General features: G+C 44.9%; 1 protein-coding gene and 1 long non-coding RNA gene across 2 annotated transcripts in view; one reads left to right on the plus strand and one right to left on the minus strand.

Annotated features, from left to right (window-relative positions):
• LOC135381939 (neprilysin-1-like) overlaps positions 1 to 19396 on the minus strand; it is a 92049-nt gene that overhangs the window by 48184 nt on the left and 24469 nt on the right. The window lies entirely within an intron of this gene.
• Positions 13271 to 14271, plus strand: LOC135367425 (uncharacterized). Its single transcript, XR_010414457.1, has 2 exons — positions 13271 to 13751; positions 14096 to 14271. It is a non-coding gene; the product is annotated as an uncharacterized LOC135367425 (long non-coding RNA).

A 19396-nucleotide genomic window follows, 5' to 3' on the forward strand; every position in this document is an offset into this window, starting at 1 on the left:
GACGTTGCTAGAGAGGTCTGCGAAGCTGTCAAGGGGATGTACAACAACAACTTTATTTTCGGCCTTGGAGAGTGGGGAGTTTCATCGCAACAGGCGATACTCTACCCCAGTGCTTAGTGGAATGGGGGGAATAAAATAACGAGCCCCTTTACAATAACGATCGGAGTCCGATGGTGTCCAGAAATGTCAGAAGAGCTTTGAGCGCAAGGGGATGTAGAGCGGCGTAAGTACTATAGAAACTCGTATAGTGCACTTGCTAACTGCATTTATGTACCAATGCAGAAGTTCCATTCGTGAATAACGGCACATTTGAGCTCAGCAGTGGCGTCGTACAGTCCTCAGCGTCCAGCAGAGAGTTTTAATGGCGCTACGGTTCTACGCCACTGGGGCATTCCTCGGCAACATTGCGAGAGAAGAGAACTTCGTTTGCAGTAAGCATGCGATATCCGAGGCTCTCCACGCAGTAAGCCTCATCACAATGAACCTTGCGCGGAAGTATGTCCGGTTCTCCTCGACTCCAGAGGAAACGCTTGAAAGTAAAGCGCCGGTCGAGTTGGCTGGGTTTCCTGGGTGCCTGGGTAAGCTTTCCTGTTTTCCATAAACAACATAGGAATGCCTCTCACAATGCATGCAAGAATCATGATGAATAACACATCTCCTCCATTTCACTTTTTTGCCCAAACGCAATGTGTAAAAAAAGTCACGATACAAAAACACAAACTGGATATAACATGAACTATAACGTGCACGTGATGGTGATTAGCTTCAGCATGCGTGATCAGGGAGTAACCTGGTACGAAATGAGTCGAATGAATATCCCCTAAAAGTCGTGTCAGAGGGGAACATCCTCATTATTTGTGTGTATATTTTTCGCAGGTGCAATTGATGGTACCCAAGTGGCAATACAGCAACCGAGCCTTACTGGTAGTGAGGCTTATCTTTAACTACCTTAAGGTAGTTAAAGATGGAAACTACTATTCCCATAAGGGGATTCCCCATTCCATCAACACCTTAGCGGTGAGCAATTCTCGTACTTTTTGGAATTTATTTCTGCACAAATATTTCATTTCAATTTTGTACCACAAAGTCAAAAAAATCAATTAGGCAACTGTGTTTCCAGAACCATTGGATTTCCAATGCCCCTATATGTACATTCTCTTGCTTGCTTGTTGCCTTTTATGCATACAGAGGATGTTCACGCTGTAACATTGTACATCTTTTTTAAAATCTGTAATGCAACCAGGCGCATTCTGTTCCTGAATGCCAGATACCAGGAACCGTGCCATGATGCCTCTGTATGGGCAGCGTCCCAGGTCTGTCGAGAAGCTCCCACAATATTTGAAGATGCAGAGTGGCTAGTTGGTAAAAATTTATTTGTTTGTCTGTACATTTCCTGCTTTTCTTCATTTGGTTACCGATTTGGGTTGCACTTTTTTTACGATGGGCCATTTTCATGGAACCCCTCCCCCCCCCCCCCACACACACAGACCGCCACACACACTGGAAGTTGTGTCAACATCCCCACACATGTACTTCAGTGTTCCTTAGACGCTGCCTAGATTTTATTGCCTGCCAACACCTGAGTCGCAGGTTCAAAATGAAGCTTGCAGGCCTAATCCTACCTCGTGAGAGAAATGTATATAAAAGGCACATCTTTGTGACATCCTGATAGCTATTACAGTTCACAACTGCATCATCGTATAGCTAGAGAGCATGTGTTATTCTTTTGTTGGTTATGTAATGTTGGTTATGCAATGATCTGCTCAACAGAATTCTCCATATGACATTTACATATATGTCCGGGTGCGTCAAGTTGTCATTTGAGACTATCAGTGGATGTAGATTGTTTGATTTTTCTGATACAACCAACATACAAGCCTCACAATGCCCCTTTGCATGCTTTGCTGTAAGAAAGAACATATTGAGGGTGAGTGTTTGTGTTTCCCAGCATGGCTTCGCACGTTGAAGGGAGGGTGGCTAGCATGGTGTAACCGCTAGCTCCTCTGGCCAGAAATTGAAGGTTGTGGAATGGGACCCACTACAGGTGCCTTATTGCTTCAGCGGCGAATTGAATAGAAAGAATAAAACGGAAACGTAGATCACACAGACGCGACCAGCTGCTCCCTGACGCTTGATGAGCGAAAGCATGCAGTCACTTGAAAGATTATTTCAGCACGTATGTTCGAATATCCATTTGATGCAGCCATTCTCAGTACGATCAAACTAAAAAAGAAGTCTCTTACGTCTCATAACATGTTTGAGTGACCTGCTTTGCACTACATGCTATGATTACGATTGGGCATGCAACCTACCTCTGCAGTATAATGGATGAGAGTTTTTAATTATCTACAGGAGAGAGCACCTACCCCTTGCAGCCATGGCTGATGTTCGCGATGGAGCACTAAAGAGCCGTTCCCTGCTACCCCGGCGGCGGCTCGTGCATCACGTGACCGTAGCCGTTGTCAGCGGCTTCATTGCGTCGTCTGAACGCCAACGACACAGGAAGAAATGGACTACAATGACGCACACAGTCGAACACGTGTGCGCATTGAGCACTGTTTCGGCATGCTGAACATGCGGTTCCGGTGCCTTCAGAGGTACCTTACACTTTGCTCCAGAGCGGTGGTGCAACATCATAAACGCTTGTGTGGTATTGCACAACATGTGTATAGCGTACAACACACCTCAGCTACCTGATGCCGGTGATGAAGAAGGTGGGCCTCATGATGACATGACAGAAGAGGCACACGTTACGGTGGCAGAGGATGCAGAGGACAATGACAATGCTGTTGCCACAAGCAGTCGTGCAACCCAGGTTAGAAATGCCTCATAGCACGGTGCTTGAGGCGACATTTTTAACTACCTAACTGACTCCAGTGCTTGTGGAACTTTGTCACTCGTGGCTATAAAACTCTGCCTTTGACTTCTGCTCTACAACAGGGGCCTCAAACACCTGAGCAAGCTATGTGACTGATTTTCAATTTCTTTTTCCAAGATTACTTTGTGAAGAAAGTGCACAATACACTTTGTAAATAGCAGGTAATTTGGATTCTCCTGACAATTGTATTTGTTTCTGAGGGACTACACATTTTTGTTGCTTTTTTTTTTCACATTTTCAGTCTGGATTTGGAAAGGCATTTGATTTATTTTCCTTGTGTGTCATGTTGGGTTTTTCAGTAACAAATTTTGTACACACACCATGATGGCTCCACATTAAGTGCCCCTCTCCATGTTTTCTTTTTATCGGCTTAGCTAGTCGATAAAAAGCGGCTAGCGGCTTATCTGGAGACTATTTTTTCCATCGTGATTTCCCCATAGAGTGGTTTTAACAAAAGTGACAACTGTGTCTTCGGAACAGCACTGCCCTGCCAGTGAACGAACAATACGTGATAGGGGCGTGTCCACATTCAGGTAGACTGACTTTCTGGTGCCTTCGCCAGGCAGCTTTAACGAAAGTGGTGTTAGTGATTCATTTCTTCTTGAAGGCCACTGACCTGTCGATCCATGAAAAAACGCTCAACAACGGCACAATCTGACCCTGGTAGTGCAGTACAACTGCACTTCTTTGTTGTATACCATGCCAACCCTGGAATACGGATCACAGGGTTTTTAGCCTTCTCTATCGTCTCCATTGTCGCAGAAATCAGTTGTGTCGTATTGCATACAGCTTATCTGGCCAAAGATTTTCAAAAGACTTTCCTAAGGACAGTCCCTGTAGCTTATGCGCGTGAAATTACGGTGCTCAACTCATTTTATTCTCCTGTACATACGCATTTTAAGGTATACTCAATGACAGCGATGTTCACACATGTCATGCAACTTCCTTACAGTTTTCGAAGATTTTCAGTATTATACGTGGTGAATGTTTTCCTAGAAATGGAGCGGAAAAATAAGAGTTGGTTTATTTGTGATATCATAGTATTTACTTTCACTTCCAGTTCTCACCCTTTGGAGGTAGCAATGAAAAAATTGAAAGATTTGTTTATGTACTTGTATTTCTGTACAGTGCATATTGCCTTTGTTCACAGTGTTGCAGTCCTAAACCCATGTGCCTCTGCTCTGTTCTTCCAGACTCATGCTGCCACTCGTAATTGCGAAATGCATTAGTTGATTGTGTCATGTAATGTGGGCGAAGTGTACGGAAACACCACAAACTGCACACCGAGGATCAACTGATAGAAATGTGTGTGATCAAAACAAGACAGACACCAGTAACAAAACTGACAGGACTGATTTATTGAAGAATTACAGTGTCCCGTGTCAGGTATGTGCATGTGTATATACCCGAGATGGGTAAATTACTGTACAAAAGGAACTCATTGCCGCTTAAGTTACAGTGCAAGAAATCTAAGTTACTAACAAATCTACATGTAATGAAACTCAACTTTCTCCAAGTTACTCTGAGAAAGTTATATATATATATATATATATACATAGATACAAATATAAAAATGAGCAAATGCTCCATGGCTGCACGTGAGGCATATGTTTACAGTTCAAGCGTGCCACAATCCCAGCTGTGGACGGCCGTTTCGAGCTTCTTGGCTCTCATCGGCACAGCGTAGGGATGTGACACGCTCTTGGGTCGGCACAAACACTGTGTCTCTGCAAGACATCAATGTTCCAGGGTGTTAGCAACACCCCTGGAGGCCGCAGTGCAAAGCCAGTAAGTACAGATACAAATATAAAAATGAGCAAATGCTCCATGGCTGCACGTGAGGCATATGTTATGTGAGGCATATGTTATGTGAGGCATATGTTATGCGAGGCATATGTGAGGCATATGGCTGTGCCGATGAGAGCCAAGAAGCTCGAAACGGCCGTCCACAGCTGGGATTGTGGCACGCTTGAACTGTAAACATATGCCTCACGTGCAGCCATGGAGCATTTGCTCATTTTTATATTTGTATCTGTACTTACTGGCTTTGCACTGCGGCCTCCAGAGGTGTTGCTAACACCCTGGAACATTGATGTCTTGCAGAGACACAGTGTTTGTGCCGACCCAAGAGCGTGTCACATCCCTACGCTGTGCCGATGAGAGCCAAGAAGCTCGAAACGGCCGTCCACAGCTGGGATTGTGGCACGCTTGAACTGTAAATATATATATATATATAATTAGGGGTTTACGTCGCGATACAACTGAGATCATGAGTGACGCCACAGCGGTCGGTCTGTGGATTGCTTTTGCCCACCTGAAGGTTCTTTAAAGTGCAATAACAGCTCATCACACGGCACCCTGTATTTAACATCCCTCGAGGAAGACTGCATGTCTAAGCAACTTGTACCCTGCCACCGAGTTGCAGGCGTCCTCGGCCGGGTTCGAATCCGCGATCTAGGGATCAGAAGGCGAACACGCTACCAACTGAGCCACCGAGGCCGGTCCTGAGAAAGTTAACTGACAAATGAACATGTTCCTGAGGAAGTTACTGAACCTCAAAAGCAACAAATTAAGGAAAAAGGTACTTAAAAAAGAAGCGTAGTTACAGTAACCAGTTACCCCCAATACTGGTATATACGAGTACATAAAAAATTCATAGTTAATAAATAGTTCAGTGCTATACTATCAGTAAGTGAGGATGTATAGTTATAAGTTATTTACAGACATAAAAACTGAACATAGTGAAAAATAGATCAGTCAGTCAGTAGTGATATTATAATGTCAGGAAACTGGTGAAATGGTAAAAGGTGATGGTAAGCTGCTGTTCATGAGGGTGCAGAGGCTGGAGAAAAGCAGAAAGTGATATGGCAGAGAGGCAGTCGACACAGAGGCCAAAAGAAGTCATGCACTGCATTTGCACGTTACAGTTGAGCTCATGACGGGGGTTGTCACACTGGATGCTAGCTTACCTTCCTGGTAACGTCCTGTTGTTACACAGCTGTGGCGATTCCTCGAGGACGTCTAACTAAAGGATGTGCTGTTGATGTAATGCCATCTCTAAAAAAGGGGTACAATATGCTATGTATTGGAAAAAGACAACAGAAAGGGAATAGTCATGTGTTTTAGTTAAAAGTATTCTCCTGCCAGCCTGTGGTTTGTATCTGAGAGCTAAAGCTGATCACTATAGAGCTACTTGCGAACTCTCACTCAAATGTTCATCCAATTTGCTTACAGTAAGTACAAAATTACATTGTGTACAAGTTTAATGTCAGCAAAATATTCCCAACTTCAGTCTGAAACTTAGCGTTAGCGTTAAACTTAACGCCTACAATCCAAGAACTTCAGGCCCCAACCGAAAGTCAGGACACAAAAGTAATTGAACTAAACTACGAGTAATGTGATACCAACTTGCTGTGAACTTTGCTTACGTTGCATAACATCGTAAAACCTCAGTCACTCACTCACAAATGATTTATGTAACTGATTTGCACTTACCACGAAGTTTTCGCTGTGGATGTGAATGTCGATATGGAGCTACTAACTAGACAGCAGACGACAGCGCTGTGCGCTGTTATTGGTTAAGTTGACTTAAAAAGTTGCTATAAAGGTGGACACATTTCTGCAATACAGCATCACTTTATTTCTGAATGTCAACAAAAGAACACGTATGGTTTTCATTATGTTACATTTACTTCTAGCCTTATTGTTGTTCCAAGAGGCACCCCTTGTGGAGAGATATTGCGGGTTCGCGGTTGGTTGTTGGAAGCTGCGATGCGCACTCACAAGACGGCGTTCCTTGCCATGCGTCGGCTGGCGGCGGCACACCGTCGGTCACACGCACAGCGCCGACTATGAGCGGAGCAATTGCGAGCTCGCGAGGTGGCCGGGAACGCGCCCCAGTTGACCGCTGTGGAGTTTCAAGTAACCAGGATGAATATTAGGCGCGTAAATACATGTTCAATTAATCAAAGTTCCCTTTAGTGCTGATACAATTTAAAAAAAATTACAATGTTGCAGGAAAAGACGAAGATACAAAAGCGCCACTTACTTGGCACAACTACTGGAAGCGACGGAATCTCGTGGTGGTGGTCCTTCGTCCATGTTGTACTAGGTTTGAGCTAGGCTCACACGACAAAAATTATTGCTTAGACCTGGCCATCACCGCTAATTCCCAATCTCAGTCGCCGGCACCGTGCACACCGTAAACAAAGCCATAAACTTAGCCACTCAAAATTTCAATACGTGCGATATCGTACTGAAGAAAAGACTGGTAACCTTCCCAAAGTCTGTGCCACAGGATATTCCTTGCACATTGAAACCCGACCAGACAACAACAACAACAAAAAAAGGAAACAAATAGAATTAAAACAGCAGCCCAATAAACAAAGATAGATTACCTCACCGAATATACGCAATATATGCCACTATGCCTGTAATACCTTCTGCTACCAATTTTTTTCTTCTCTTGTATACGAAAAAACACCCACGAGATTTGTTTATGTGTTGTAGAAGAAAGTTCGTTCTATAAAACTGCATTCGTTTCAGATGTCTATTCTGACCTCTTCATTGCGTATTTTACGCTTGATTGTAGCGGATTTTGCAAAAAGCGCATACTTCCCCTATTTTTCCTGCAATAAATACGAAAGTTACGTGTCTTGCTATTTTTCTTGTTGAAGCGATCCATGAGACCTTTGAACAAAAAAATATTCATTAAAATTTAATTGTTTGATTTTCCACGAAAAATCGCGAAATAGAAGGAAAATTTCGAAACTTGAGGCCTGTGTACACCAGCACTTATTACAGTGTGACAACCAGGATTTTGACACTGCGTAGACCATGGCTTCCTCTATGCGCAAAAAAAAAAAAAGAAAAGGAAACCGCACACTTCTAGCTGCGTTCTATAAGCTGCAGCTGCCGCTCAAGCCAGACAAGCTTTTTCGCCAGCTCTGCGACATTCGCGTGTGTCTAGCACCCGCCACATTGTGATCTTGGAAGAAACGTTTCGTGGTATGTCGGTTCGCACTATTAGGAACTGCCAAAAAATATTCGTAAACATCCGTGATGGTTTTGTGAGGGCCGAGCAGGTCCGTTGGATCGTTTCGCGTGGAACCATACCAACCAGATAACAGAAAAATAAGATCTATCAAACTGTTATATTACAAAGCAAAACGTCGCTAAATATATAAGGACAAAATCAATAAAGTGGCGCTTGGGCCGTTGCGGACTGCCAATTTGATAAACCTGACAATTAAAAAAAGTGGCTCTCGTTCACGCGGAAGAACGTCATCGCGCGTCGTCACACATGACGACGTGACATTATAGAAAACGTAGCGACTTCCAGACTAGGAAGGGGGGTCTGACGCATAAACGCTTTGCGTAAAGGGAACGGAAAAAACGAGTTCGCGAAACCATCTCCACTTCAAACACTGCTGCCCCGAATTGCAATTATCGTCCTAACCATAATAGACACGGTGAATTGATGCGTTACGATGACGGTCACCCCAACTCATTCCGCAACAGGACCATCGCGTGATGGCGAGGCTGCTTTCTTGAAAATCAGCTTTATTTTATCGTTGTCTGTCACTGTGCTGTCATCCCCAAAGCCGAGATATTCTTCAAAGCCCTTATCGTAGACCAGCTTTAATACAGATAGCTTCGGTCACAGACATATGAAATGCGAACTAAAAACAAACCGACTTACTTCGAGCTGCAAGTTGTCATCCACCAGATAGCTCAGATCCGTTTCCAAAAGGGCTGCTAAGATGTCGATCCTTCGCCGTTTGTCTCCAACAAGTATCAGTCGTTTCTTTTCGCCAAAAACTGCGAGACAACGTGACGCAGCCATCACCTCGGACTCACGAAGCGTGTGGAAGTGACTCCAGTACGGTTTGACGCTTGCTTTATGCAGGTCAGAGCTTGAGGACAGTAGGAGAAGTATCAACCAACCACTGGCACTGACATTCGTGTCCTTTGTAGAGTCTCGTGTCAAAGAACCACGATCATGGTCATACCACGGTCAGACCAACTGTCATGCCGACTACTGGCCTAATAGTCAGCATGACTCATGGGGGTTCTTGGAATCCGGGAAGACGGTCAGGAAAAATGGGGGCACAAAAGGTGGGAGGCCACAGAAAAATGGCCAGTCAGCAATGGATCCGCTATATGGCGGGGCGAGGTCTCCTCACTTCTTGCAGTCTATGTGAACGACGTTATTGGGGTTAGGGAAAGCATAGAGGATGCTAGCTTCGTTATACTGCCCGTTATTTTCTGCACTTTTCGTGTTTTCTTTTTCTGGTAAACCATACAAGTAGTGAGAATATGCAAAATAATATTTCAAGCTGAAAATTTACGTGTTGGGTGGAATGTATAGTTGGAACCAAACATCAAAATATGCTTCCTTTTTTTCCTTTCTCTTTTTCTTTTTTGCAGTGTGCGCAAGTGAAATTCCTTGTACGTATTGGGGGTCCAGGAAAAAATATACCCAGAAAAAAATGTCCCCGAAAGAAGTGTCCAACCAAACCATATTTACCAACCAAATTTGGAAACCATAAGATTTAATTATGTCTTCAGTGTTCAAGCAAACAATTAGATTAACAAGATTAAATTAGTTAAAAAAGAAACCTCTACGGGCTTTTGTGCAGCTTTTTCTTGCATATTTTGTCTTATTCTGGTACACAGCAAACCAGAGCCTTTTCGTTGAAACCCATTAAAAACACACACACACACACACAAAAGAAAAACGTTTCATGGATTGTGCAGCGGTTTTCCGCGTCCGGCAAAGGAACTGACAAAAGCTAGCCAGACTAACCTAGGCCCCTGAATGACCTAACCTAACCTAACTCGATTCCCGCTACTAATTATATGCCGGCTATTCCAGGCGCTCGATGAAATGGCGTGCTTGCGGTGAAATTGACAGACACGTTTTCCCCAAATTTGCGAAGAAATCAGTGTCGCAAAAGAGAACATTGCGGTACGCGATACGCAAAATCTTGATCGATTAACCCATGGCCGGTTGTATTTTATAAATAAACGTACGCTTCTGGGTCTCTTTCACAGTTCAGATTTTTACCACAAATTGAACGAAATAAAAAAGACAATTTACTGATTATAAATTAGTGATCGAATTACCAGTGATTAGATGTATTTCCCAGCACGGGGAACTTTGTAGCTCTCATTGAGGAGTAGGTTAGGGATAAAAAGGTTAGATCATGTTACAATGCATAACGTTTGGTCAACGACGTTGCCTTAGCGTGACGGCGTTTCCGCGGAAAGAGCCGTCTTTTCGCAGCTTCGGCCCCCACAGTTACATAGAAAATATAGAAAACGTGTTCCCACGGCACACGACACCACCACCGAGCGACCATGCCACTCGCTATACTAACAATCGCGCAAACACGACCTCAGGAAAAGAGACATCGAAACCGTCGCCTTAATAGGATTCTCCTTCCAGCGTACCAAATCTGCGAAAATGAAGGTGAGAAAAATCATCCTTCCAATGCAATACCCCGGAGCCACAGAGTGGCGACGCTGTATACCAAGAGCCAGCAAAGCAGACTTTGATCAAGGAGACGGCGACATTGTTGCCCTAGGTTATGATCATTAGGATGTCCCCCTGCAGCGCACCTAGTACACGAAAATGGAGAGAATAGAGCAAGTAATGGACATAAGGACGGTTTGTCTGTTTTGGCTTCTGCTATTTCTGCATCATGCATGTCCGTCGCCCTCTGAAGTTCTCGGTGAAATGGGTCTATTGAGAAAAAGACGGCTCCATCACCGCCCTCCTGCCCTCATCCGAACCTACAGGGTGGTTCAAGATAACCTTACGCAATTCAACACGTCCGCAGAAATTAAAGGTTGCATGAAGGACAACAAAACTTTCGGTGATGAGGCACAGGTATCCCAAAAAATTGTTTAAACCACTTTCATGTTCGAGAGTTTTAACTAAATACGGGAGACTATTAAACACCGGGAACCGCATTAAAATCTGTCTTCTAGTTATATTGTATTGAGTAACAAGTTCGTTTCTTTTCCTTCTGTGACGTTGAGTTTCTATTTCGCCACTGCTTTCTTTTTTGCCGTTTCAAGTAATACTCAGCAGTAAACACCTCGCGTCATTTCCATTCCATCCATTTCGGAACGCCAGTCTGGCTACATTTTTAAGCGAATCCAAAGTCCCTCCAAATCCAATCCGCAGCCAACACAATCAGCTATGGCTTCAGCTCCTTCAGCCATGACTTCATTCTCCGCAGATTCTTTTCCCCTTCTCCGAATGGTCAAGCGTGTGCAGTCAGGGGACTTTATCGCTCACTGTATTTGAGACTCTGCGACTACGTTGTGACTGCGGTCACAGTTGCGAGAACTGGCGCAGTTGCTTGTTACCCTGTGTATGATTGATTTCTCTGGCGAACTCTCGAAAGCTGAACGAAGGCCGACAGATTTTGAAGATGTACACTTGCTCAAGTTGTGCGTACTTCTCCCCTGTCTATCGCTCTGTTATGTACCACATCGCACTGGTGCATTCGCGCGAAAAGGGCTTTAGCGTGGCATGCGGACTCAACGGTTGCAGCAATACGTTCACGAAGTATGGCACGTACCGCAAACACGTGCAGAGAAAGCACAGGGATGTGGTGCCGCAAATGACAAGAAGTGCAGCGTCCACTGCCGAAAACAGCGCAGACATCGACGGAGACCTACCCGACGAAGGTGAAATGGATGCGGGACCGACACCGCCGAGAGCGGGGGACCACGAATCTCACGATTCTAGGTCTTACGTGAGTGACGTGCGCAACAAAATGAAGAAGCATCTATTGCTGTTCAGCTTGAAATCGACGGAGGGCCACACGCTTCCTCATAGTGTTTGTGATGGCATTTTCAAGGACGTCAAGGTGCTCCTTGAACTTCTCCTAGAAGCCTGCAGGACGTTCTTCGACTTGCTTGTCTCTAGTGAAGGCACCGCTGTGACTTCTGAACATGACCTGTGGTCAGTTTTTTTCGAATGACATGGTGGGCATGTTGTGGGATGTGATTGAGTCAGAGCACGCGCGACTGAATTATGTGAAGTAGGACTTCCCTTTTCAAGAGCCACGAGAAGTCACTTTGGATGCGAGCTACCGAGCACGATCAGATAGCCCAGTGTTTTACTATGTGCCTATTGAAGAAACCTTGTCACAGCTGACCTATGAAGCCATCTCATCACAAGGCAACTGCAGAGTGCTTCATGTGCTCCCCCAAATCAAGTGCTTACTGATGTGCGCGACGGAAGCTTCGTTAAATCTCGTGTACTGACTGACTGATGAAGGTGCTGCTGCCACTATACTGCACTTGTTGTACACTGATGAGCTCGAGGCTGTCAATCCCCTTGGTGGTGCCAGTGGAGTACATAAAGTTCTCGTCGTATATGCCAGCTTGTTGCACCAAAAATATAAGTCAAGGCTAAGCTCAATCTACCTTGTCCTTGTGACGAAGTACCCACTTGTAAAGCAGTATGGCCTCCATAAAACCTGGAAACGCTGATCACAGATCTGAATTCCCTGGAGTCCAATATAATTTAAGTCACACTGAATGGGTCAAGTGTTCGTTTCAGAGCTCTTGTTGTTGGGTTCAGCGGTGACAACCTCTCCATGAACAGGCTGGGGGGATTCTCTTGTGGGTTTGTTTCTGGCCGAATATGTCGGTATTGTCTGGCAAGCACTAAGAAGCTGTCGTCACTTACAGAAAAAAGCCAGTGCACACTGAGAACTGCTGGAGTGCACAAAAGTCACGTTGCAGCAGTCGAGTTGAGCCCTGACAACTTCAGGTTATGGTGTCAAAGAACGCTCCTGCCTCCTTGCATTGGATGAGTTTGATGTAACAAGTAAACTCCTTCCAGACTTGATGCATGATGTTCTGGAAGGCGGTATTAATGTCGTCCTTAAAGCTGTGTTTAAACTCACTGTTGTCTTCAAAAGTGCTCTCCAAAGCTGACTTGAGCGTGGTGAAACAGTTCCACTATAAACGCCATGACAAGGAGAACAATCCCCTTGCTATAACACTCACGAACACCGACAAAGTTCGGAACATCAAGGGTAAAGCCAACCAAAAGCTTTGCCTCTTCCGTCTAATTCCACAGTTTTTTGCAGACAAAGTCCTAGAGGGAAACTCAGACTGGGAAGTATATCTCCAGCATCGCGAGATTGTAAACATTTTGTTGTCTGACAAAATACCTGGGGACTGTGTGAACTATCGTGAGCTGCAGATAGCATCATTTCTTAGGGCATTTGTTCATACATACCCGGAGGAGAAAATCACACAAAAATTACACTACCTCGTCTACTATCCCCGTTATATATCACTGTTTGGACCCCTACATAATTTCTGGTCTATGAGGTTTGAAGCCAAGCCAGCCGCCGGCTCTAAAGCGAAACGCACCGCCTCCAAAATAATGTCGCCACCGGCGCGCGTACGCTAACGATCTCTGATTGGCTGCGCAATATATGTATAAATATTTGGATGCTCATTGGTCTAAAAAACTGGCGTCAGTTTCCTTCGCGCTGATTGGGCGAGAGTCATTTGACTGAGGAGCGAGCATCCGAACGCGCGAACCGCTCAACGGAAGCAGTCGAACGGAGGAGAATCACGAATCACGTCTGTTCGGCCACGCGTGTTCTCTCGGACTGCAACCGTTGTGCACGCAGACGCTGGGGGTAGTTTGAGGGTTTTCAATGCTTTAGATTTAGATTGTGGCGAACTGCTAATGTGAGAACGGAATGGCACATCCACCTCATCATCACAACAGCGGGAAGACGAACATGTGATGGAATCCCTGCACCTCCAAAGGACGCAGAAATCGTCAGAGAGGAAGTCTGCACTCTTTCCGACGTACTGCAGGTGAACGGTAAGACAAGTTTGATTACTTTTTTGTGACTGAAGGAAGTAATGCAGGTTTATCACGTTAAGTGCATTACGTACAACATTTACGAGTCACTCGGTACGTTAGCGGCGTTTCATTGTGCAGTGCATTGCCGTAACTTGTACGTTTCTGATATGCCGTTAATCAAATTATGTGTGGTTATGCTAGTTGCCCCTCATGCGCGTCGTAGCCGTTCATTCACTGTGATCTACGAACATTCGTGACAAATGCCTTGGTGTTCAAATACGAAATCAAGATCGATTGCCTATCATAGCAGTGATTTCCGTGCAGAGCTACGGATCATCAATATATTTTTTGTTTTGTTTTAGTTCTCCCGCAGCCATCGGCAACAACGACGCACATAGCCCAGCATTGGCTTTTGAACTACCCTTCGATGCCGAAGTACCTAAAGCTCCAGTGAAGCCTGTTACAAGACGTAAAAAGATATGTACTGTAGCTTTTTCGAGGCAGTTTCCGAGGACAAATAAAGTTGATTTGTCATACAGCATCGCTTTTTGATTGTCTGCTTTGGGACAGCATGATCGTTGCTCTACAGCAAGCCGCAAGCGCCGAAGACAAACGGACGAGGCTGGGGGGATAAGGGGGACGAGAGGAGAGACGAAAAACCCGAGGAGAGAAGGGGAAGGAGGTTGGGAAAGGAGGTCGGTCTGCGCATGCGCACTGGGCCCCAGCTTTTTTCCCGCGCTGGCCAGCGGAGACGCTGTGAGTGGCTCCTGGGGATCACGTGGTTTGGGCGCCCGCCATTTTCCCTGGACCATTGCGTAAACGGCAGCTTCCGGCGGATGGCCAAGCATGCTAAAGTCAAGACAATCGCAGTGCGGGCAAGAAGCTTCCTCAATGTTGGAAAGACAATAGCCACAAGAATGCAACTGCACTCTAAGAAAAAAAGGTTGAAAACGGGTAGAAGCGCAACAGTTCTCCCCGACCTATTTTCCCTCTACCGACTGCAGGTTGAAGTTGTGCTGTTTCTGCCCTTTTGCTCAACTCTCTCCCCCTAACGGTAGAACCACTGTGGCAATCTTGTCACTATCAGGGTTCAAGTGACTCTTTTTCTTTTTGTGTGTTTCGTAGCAGGGTCACTAATTGAAGTGTAAATGGAGTCACTCAAGCGACGAGAATAGTTGAGGGTTACTAATCCTGCGCACAAAGGCGTTTGGTCCAGCTTCGAGGTCACTGTTCAAGAGATTAGCCAGAGCGACCAAACACAGAGTGTCTGCGCTTGCGCGGAATCGCTGATTGTGTAAAAGGGGTCAGTATAGAGACGAACGCTGAAAGTGACAGACTGTCGGTTTGCACGTGCACATTGCTGCACCGAAGGCCATGCGTGCGGCCTAATGGCTATGCTGAGTCGGGTATTCGCATCTGCATGGTGGAAGGTGTTATCGGTTCAGCTGCAATGGTATGAACATAAGCAAGGTGGAGTTAGGACAGAATGAGGTCAGTAATTTTGATATTCAAGATTTTTCTGCTCGAGCGTCTTATATGCAGTGATCAGATGTGTTTTGCGCATTGCGTGTTCGGGTTGACCTGCATGTCGTCTGACACTTTTTCAGCATCCTATGAAACTGCAATATGAGCAAATGCGTTTGTGTAATACACACAGGTCACCATGACAACTTTAGCACGGCACCTTATCAGCGCCCGCCGGATGTGATTACAGGATCCACTTCGAAAATGAAGAAACGGAGCCATAACATACGGTGAGCAACTGTTTGATGGGAGAAGGCACTCATTGCTCGAGTCATGGTTTTTTAGATGTGCGCTGTGTTATTTATATATTCATTTATTTTTTCTTGGCTTTTGTCTACTGCCGGGTTAGCCTTCTTCTTTTTGCATGCTTATTTCTGAGGGAATCACACATGTAAACATATTTCTGAGAAGTGAAACCTGTACCGTCGTTATTATTTATCGCTTGTCTTAAATGCTCTATTAAGGCCATTTACATTTCAGTTGAAATCATCCGTCCTGCCACGTGTTCCTCCGGGCAGATATTACACACCGAGTGAAGATTCGTGTGTATTTAGAGCGACACAGTAGTGTGAAACGTCAAGCCCTCAGAAGTTATCCCGATGCCCTTGTTATGGTGCATGCCTGTGGAATTTATGTGCAAGACAGTCCATGCAAGTGTTGTGCAGTCTGATGGATGAACAATGGAGTCGTCTGTGATGTGTCGTGTTTTCTTTCGTGTCTCCGTGCTCAGGCTTCTTCAAAATGGATGTACTTTTCGCATTGGTAAGCGCAAGTGTACGATTCCAATTGTGACGTGGTAATAAAATGCTGTGATCAGTAACAGTTGTCTACGTATATATTCTATCTTATCCACACAAGCACTATACGTCAAGTTCTTCTCAAAAGGGCAGACGTCCTTCATGAAAGGCGGAGTAAATATTTCCCTACAAGGTCTAAATGCCCCGTCATTACGGGTTAAGATATGCCACCGGTAGGCACAGCACGAATAATAGCAGAGATTCTTACCATTTCGGGTAAAAAATTATCTTCCAATAAGGGAGAACAGTTCTACTCACGGTAGAACTGTCTTCCGGGAATGGTTGAATATTTAGCGTCAAGGTGGGCAGATATTTCTCATCCTTGGGGTAGAGGTGTCTTCCATATGGAGAGAAAAGATAGACCCCCCAGAGGAATAACAGTTAACCATGTAGGGGCAGAATCTTGCCACTAACAGGGTAGAATTCTCTTCACACTCAGGGGTAGAACTGTTCGACCAGTGTGGTAGAAATGAAGGGGTAGAAGTGTTTCTACCCCTCACTTTCTACCCCAAAAGGGTTGAGAATCTGTGACAACACACTTCTACCCCAAAAGGTAGAAAATTACACCTTTCTTTCTTAGAGTGTGGGACAGTGTTATGATGCCCTCTGCACTGAGATCAGTCACCCCTTAATTGTTCCTATCGCTAAGGATGTGCAATGGGAGAGTCTGCCTACTTTGATCAAAGACAGCTTTCCTGTGACACCACTGCCTGAAGCGAGAAAACAAGTGTCACCATTGATTCGCGCATGTACAATGAGGGGGACATTCTTTGCTCCAAATGGAAAAATGAATCTCCTGTTTATGGACAGATAATATGGCTCATAACGTTCAGAGGGTCACTCCTTATTTTTCTTAGAGTCATGCACACGTCTGCATTCTTACGCCATAGGCAGTCGTACCAGGTAGAGTTTACAGATTGTTGCGTACAACTCTCCCCTGGAGAAGAATACAGCTATCACCTGTTAGATCTGTAGACGCGTGGGCGGGGGTATGAGATAATACCGCAGTTTGAGTTGTTTGAACCATGACAGGAATGTTGTCTTGTGTATGTTCGCTGTTCAGTCACCGTTTCAACTTGTTGCATACACTTAATTTATTGTGTATGTGTAGAGAACATTGATCATCGTTTCAGTTGATATTTCACTTGCTTCATTTTTTTAAACAGTGCCCCCCCCCCCCCCGTGCATGTTTCGGTTTCTTCGTTTTCCGGTTCAGTCCTACATTTTCTTTCGAAACACACTTCCCATACAAGCTATAGTAATGATAATGACGTATCAGAGACGTGACTTATTCGATGTTTCACCTATTCCACCTATTCCCAAATGCACATTGAATAATGAGTAGCGTACCTGGTTTCTCGTTCCATTACTATAGCCAAATTAAAATCCTGAAAATGAAGAACCGTGCAGATATACTATCTGGTGGTGTTCAGAGAACATTTCTTCTTTGTGTAACAGTATGAGCACTTGAGCTGAATGCAGCAAACATGAAAGCGTACCACAAGCATTGTATAGATTTTTATTGGCTGTACGCAATCTTTTGGGCAATTGTTTTTGTACATGTTTGCGTAATGTTGCCTGCAGTACGTGCGAAAAAAGAAGCACTTGCTTAATGAGATGTTTCAGACTAAGCATCCATCGTGTGATTAGTGTTGGTAATAAAGTATGCAACCCAAACATCTGAGACCACTTTGGTTTGTCAGTCTGTTTGTCACTTTCTCTATGTCACCTCTCTACATGTAGAGCGAACTGTTTCGGCAAGTACAGGAATACAGTCATGTCTTGGTTATCCGGACACCTCAGTGCCAGTCCCCTCTCATCCGAACGAGTTTCGAGATAACCGAATCGAGTGAAACTGGGGCACACTATGGAACTCTCGCAGCCAAGTGTTGACCCTTGGTTATGTAAAGCAGTTTCGTTAATGATGCCAATGAAACAGCATTTTCATACATCTCAAATCCTTGAACTACTACTAAATTGAGCTTGTCAGTTCGCAATCATTTCGCCTTCGCTGGGGAAACTGAAGGCAAAGCCACTTCCAGTGGAACGTTGTAGATAGCAGCTTGGATAGCCCACCATATATTTATCCCTTGCTTCCAAAGAATATTGGCCGCTATTATTGCTTTTTGGAGAGCACTCCTACTGCCTTTCTATTTGGGTCTAAAAGGAATTACCTTTGAGAAAAAGAGGACAAAAAGTAGAGCAGGAGGCTTCCAGAAGGGGTGACTGGAGTCACTGAAAATAACAAACCTCTGGAATCGCCATGAAATGCTGCGGACAGATGCTGTTGACACGTTTCCAGGATAAGTGAATCAGAATAACACTGGTTTTGGACGATTGGTTCTGAACAAAAAGCAATGGTAGCAAGTTCATTCCCATTAAGAAGTCCGAACAACCAGTATTCTGGATAAGAGGGACATGGCTACGGCTGCCGTCGAAAAAAAACCTGACAGCAATAGCGCTTGAACCTGCCCAACTCCTGATTACCGGTCCTGACTACCAGCTATTTTCCTTCGTTGTGGCAAATTGTAAACCCAGAGTACAGTCAATGTGCTGGGCTGTCACTATGAATGGGCTAAACGAGGTTAATAACATGTGAAAAAACTTGGAGAACGCTCAAGCTTCGCCAGGCTCTGGTTGCGCAACCCGAGTTGCAGAAGTCGCAGAGCCGATCGCTTCACGAGCGATTTCTCCTGCATCTCTAGCTGCAGCTTGTCAGTCACAAGGCTCCGCCTTGCAAGCACGACCAATCAGGAAGACTTCGATATGTCAGTTATTGGAGCGGCGGCACCCGAGACGGTGAAATTATCACTGACCAATGGAAACTATGCAAAATTATCAAACTCGCAAGGGATTGAAGTCGTAACGAGCGGAAATCGCACTGCGATTGGACGAAAATGATGATGACAATGATGTTTTTTCGCGCCATCTGGCTAGCTCGGTGACAACTACGGCATTCTATTCCGTCATCTAGGAGGATTTGCCTCATCGCAATCGGACGGGGTGTATTCGTAACCAATCCGACCTCATTCAATCACACGCGGTACTGATGCTGGCTTTCATGTTACACGAGTCATATATATTGTAAGGTGCCAACGAGGAGGACGAGAGGGTGGGGTCACGAGGAAGAAAGAAGAGGACACAGTTTTGGACTATTGGGTTCCTTCGAGAAGGAATGTTACATATATATATATTTTTTTCACATGAAGTGCACTGCTTTGCTCGAAACAGGCAGTCTGCCCCAACCACTCAACGAAAATGGAAAAGAAGGGAGAGTAAAATCGCCACTGAGGGTGTTACTTTGCAAATCCAGGGAGTAGAAGGTTAAGGATGGAGTAACCA

This window comes from Ornithodoros turicata, chromosome 1 (assembly GCF_037126465.1).
Source record: "Ornithodoros turicata isolate Travis chromosome 1, ASM3712646v1, whole genome shotgun sequence".
Taxonomy (NCBI): Eukaryota; Metazoa; Arthropoda; class Arachnida; order Ixodida; family Argasidae; genus Ornithodoros; species Ornithodoros turicata.